General features: G+C 24.7%; 1 long non-coding RNA gene across 1 annotated transcript in view; it reads left to right on the top strand.

The window, feature by feature from the left end:
• The window catches only part of LOC117179337, a 207285-nt gene extending 203135 nt beyond the window's left edge, over window positions 1-4150 (top strand). Inside the window, exon 3 of the long non-coding RNA XR_004467912.1 lies at window positions 3903-4150. This is a non-coding gene — a long non-coding RNA (uncharacterized LOC117179337). The remainder of the gene's footprint in view (window positions 1-3902) is intronic.
• The last annotated feature ends 668 nt before the right edge of the window (window positions 4151-4818 follow it).

Here is a 4818-nt window from a genome sequence, read left to right as displayed (position 1 = left end):
AAAGTAGAAAATAATATTACGAAATATGTGAACGCTGCCTTTTTTTAATTTCTTTTTTTTTCTCAGTTAATGATTCATAATTTGCGTCTAAATTGAATTTACTCAAAGACGAAAAAGTTATATAAAGTTAATTGTTAAATTTCAGTTTTATCTCTCATTCGGAAAACAAGATCTTCGTGTCAATGATCGCTATTGATCGTACGTCAAATGATCTTTATTGCTCTTACGACTACTCAAGCGCGGTATTTTAATTGGTCGATGATACGTGCACGCGACTCTTATCTGTGAACTCATACGCCTTTTTTATACTAAGCTCGCGGTTTATTCGTTTGCCACAGATAAGTAGTTAATAAGTTTCTATTGTTTCTTATCGCGGTTATAGGTGACCCACCTTACTCGGTGACTCATGCTCATTTTTTTACTGCCACAAAACTCCTCGCAGAAAATCACAACGCTTTTTTCATTGACAATTTTTCACATTGATCATTTTTAGATAAAAAATGGAAAAAAAATTAGGAATAGAAAAAAGTTTACGTTAAAGATGCGAATAGATAATTGTTGGAAAAATATTTTATTTATATAACGTGTTCAGTAAGGTGGGTCGAAAAAACAAAATTTTGGAAATTTAACTATGTGAAAAAGTAGCGTATGAGAACTCTGAAAAAGCATAATTACTTTGGTTTCATTCTCGATAAAATCTAAGTATTTTAAAGAATTATTATTTTCGTAATTTTGATATTAACTTGGATGTCAAATTTTTACAGATTTTTATTTGCAGTCCCATCAGAAATTATTAATGTTTAGTAGAACCCTGTTTTCAAATAATAATTTAAAAACCTACAGAAATGTAGAGATAATTTTTTCGGCTATCTAGAACGTTTCTAATGTTAAAAATACGAAAGAAAATATTGATTAGTCTAGGAAATATTCATTAAAAAAAATCCAAAACTGGGTTGAAAAAATTCACTAAAATTTATACTTATGATTTGTGAGACTAATCTAACTTTTTTTTTAGTGTATTTTTAACAGTTGAAACATTCTAGATACTTCTAAAAATTCTCTCCATATTTCTATAAATTTGTAAACATATTTTTTGAAAATAGCTTTTAAAAATTTACTTGATAATAGAAATAGAAACTGAAACGTTTACTTTTTTTTTTATTTTAACTTTTAGCTTTAGAACTTTTAAAATTAAAGTGTTTGATTAAAAATGTTAAAGATTAAATTCTTAACAATTCAACCATTTTCAATTTAAAAATTGTATGTATTGAATACTTTCAAATATGTATGTTTTCCAGTAAAATGGATTTGAATGTCATTCGAATTTTTCACGAAAGCAAAAATTAACATTTGAATTTGAAAGTATAAAAATAGATTATTTAAAAATGAAATGCATCAGTAGAAATCTTTCAATCGTCACATCTTTCTATTAAAAAAAAAATTGAAGTATTCAAAATCGAATTTTGTAAAATTAAGCATTTAGAATAACGTCAGTCTCACCAAACTTCTTGATTAAAATCAGTATGTACAATTGGTATTGTTAGTACAGCCCTCACACTATTTTCCTTATTCCCTTTCTCCTCCATTTTTATAATATTTTCACTCTTTTTTAAAGAAACTTTTCCTTTTTTTCATTTTTTTTTTGGCTTAAATGCTAACTGAATTACGAACAACCATTCAGAAAATCCAACTATTTTTGTTTGAAAGTTAATTGTTTTTGTTTGAAAAGTCTGCTATTATACTATTTTTGGTTCAGAATTAATTTTCTTTGGTTAAAAATTCTACTATTTGTTTAAAAATTAAATTTTTTTCGAATACTCTACTATTTTGTAAAAATACTAACTGCTTTAAATTGAAAATTCATCTTTTCCGGTAAAAGCATAATTTTTTTGTCAAATAATGAACATTTTTGTTGGAAATTCAAATTTTCTGAATAAAGAGGCAACTGTTTTCTGAAATTTTTAAATATTAGTAGAAATTGAACTATTTGGTTAAAAACTTAACTATTTGATTTAAAATTTAATTGCTTTGTTAAGATTGATTTATTTTGTTAAAAATTCATATTATTTAAATAAAAATTCAACTGTTAATCATAAAAAATTCTTTTTTTTTTTAAATTAATCTTTTTAGATAGGAAAGACATTTTTCTTGCTTTGAAACCAATTTTTTGTTGAAAATTCTACTGTCTTCGAAAAAGTTTGTCTTTTTGGCTTCAAAATTTTACTAGATTTGGGTAAAAGTTCAACTGTTTTTTTTTTTTTTTTTTTTTTTTTTTTTTTTTTTTTTTTTTTTTTTTTTTTTTTTTTTTAATTTCGTGTCTATTATCGTGAAAAATACCCTGATTCCCTGTTTTGAGAACATTTTAGGTTCTTTTTTTGCACCAAAACTAAATTTTTATCGGAAGTTCAACTTTTTTGTTAAAAATTCAATTAAAAAAGTTATATATTTAATTCAATATGGTACCTGCATTAATTTTATTTTAAAACATTTCCTTCCCTATTTTTGTAAAAAAAATCACTTTATTTACCCTTTTTTGAGAGCATTCCTGTTGAAAGCTATTAAAATGGAATAATTTCGAATATAATATTATATATATAATTTTTTTTTGAAACATTAAATATTAAATATTAGGATGGGTCGAAAAAATCAAAATTTTGGAAATCGGAAATTAAGCTATGTAGAAAAGTGTCATAATAAAAAACAAAATATATTTGGAAAAATATATTTTTTCGTAATTTTAATATTTTTCTGGTTGTCCTTTTTTCATTTTCAGTATCTATTGAATCAATGTTAAATGTAATTTTTCAGGGTCCTCGTACGCTACTTTTTAAGAATTGCCAGATTTCAATGAATTGAATGAAATTGCCAGATTTCAATGTTAAAAATTTGTGTTTCAATTCGAAAGTCTTAGTCATTGAAACAATGTGAACGTTCGATTGAAAATTTGTAAACTACTTTAAACTTAAAAATGACTTCATAATACAGTCGGGCCTCTCAATAAGAGGGTTCTCAAGTAGAGCGCTTGCCCTAATACATGATCGAGCAGTACCTCCACAGCCGTGCTTTTTTTAATGCCACCGAATTCCTTACAAGGCTTCTCAATAAGAGCATTCGTTAAAGTTTGATTACTAATGGGTATCTCGTTTTCGTAACGCGACGATTTAAAAAAAAAGATAATAAAAAGTACATTTTTTTCATTTATCGACCCGTGCAATTTTTTAGCAATAGCTAGTTTCAATTTCAGTGTATTTTAGTGTATTCACAAACGTTGACGCGTTATACGACCCAGAAAAATAAAGGTGAGTCGAGGCGCTCTTATTGAGAGGCCCGATTACGTTTTTAGAGAGCGACCTTTTCGGTAGAGAGTGGGGGTACTAAACTTTTTGGAAATTCTTTCGACTGCACTCCCTGAGCGCTCTTATTAAGAAGTCTAACTATAATATATTCAAAATTAAAAGCTTTCATTTAATCAAAAATATTGTTTCAGTCTAAAATATTCCATTTTTAACCCATTCAATTATAAAATGTTTAATAGAGATAAAGAATAATTACTAAATATTTAGCAATATTTGACTGTTCACTTAAGACAAATAAATTGAAACCAAATATTTGAAAGTAAACAATTTGAAACTGAATGATTTAACATAGAATTAAATTAATTAAGTTTCTTTACATTTCCATAAATTGAAAGTAATAAAAAATTTGTCGTATCAACATTTTTTTCATTTGATAAAATTACCATAAATTTTACAAATTTTGTACATTTTCAATAATTTGCAGTATCTAAAAATTTCGGAAATTTTTTCATATAAAATTTAATACAAGCATGCTTATATAACATTTGTAATAAATGAATTTTTATCGTTTTAAAAGATTTATAGTTTTAATTTTTTCATTTACAGATGACTCCGAGGACTACAAAGAAGTTACAAGTAATAGAAAAAAAGTTGAGGATGTCCTCGAAGAAGAAATGACTGGAATGCCATACTCGCAAATTTATTAATTTCGAACTGATATTTCGTCACTTTATGAACTTTGTAATCACCTCCAAAATTAAACATTTTGTGTTATTTTTCCATGAAATGCATTTTTAGATGGCCAAAAACAATTTTAGTAACAAAAATTTAATTACAAAATGTATTTCATCTTTCCTTTGAACGTTCCAAACTTTGAGGTCATTTTGAATCATTAAAATTTCGAAGAATTTTTAAACTTTGAATATTAGAATTTTAATTACCTTATTCAAAAAATGTTTAATTTTGTAATTGAAATTGTTGAATTGTGAAAGACTTCAAAAGAATAAGTACATTTTGTTAAGAACTCCAGAAAAATTGGAAATGATTGTTTATGTTAAAAAATTATTTTAAGAGAATATTTAAAAAGATTTTAGAATATTTCCAAAATTGTTAAAAAATAATCTGGAAGATTTTAAGGACATTTTTCTAAATTTGTAGGATTTTAAAAAAGTTTAATAACCATTCGATTCATTTTCAAATATATTTATAGAAGTTCTGAACAAATTTGAAAAATAAATATAAATTTGAAAAAAATTTTAAACACTTCTAGATTTCTAAAGATTGTTAAATAAAATTTTAAAGCTTTTCAAGGATGCTTAAACTATTCAAAATAAAAATAACTTAACTTTTAATTTAAGAACTGTTATGTTAAGAAAAAAAATATTTTTTCATTTTTAATGTGTCTAGCTAAAAATTACTTAAAATAATATAATTGGAAATGATAATGTGAATTTATGTTTTTGGAATTGAATCTGAATCTTTCAATTCTATAATTTCTAAAAGTTAAAATTTCTACATTTTG

This window comes from Belonocnema kinseyi, chromosome 9, assembly GCF_010883055.1.
Source record: "Belonocnema kinseyi isolate 2016_QV_RU_SX_M_011 chromosome 9, B_treatae_v1, whole genome shotgun sequence".
NCBI lineage: Eukaryota > Metazoa > Arthropoda > Insecta > Hymenoptera > Cynipidae > Belonocnema > Belonocnema kinseyi.
Note: the sequence above shows the minus strand (reverse complement) of the source record. Positions and strands in the feature narration are given on the sequence as shown.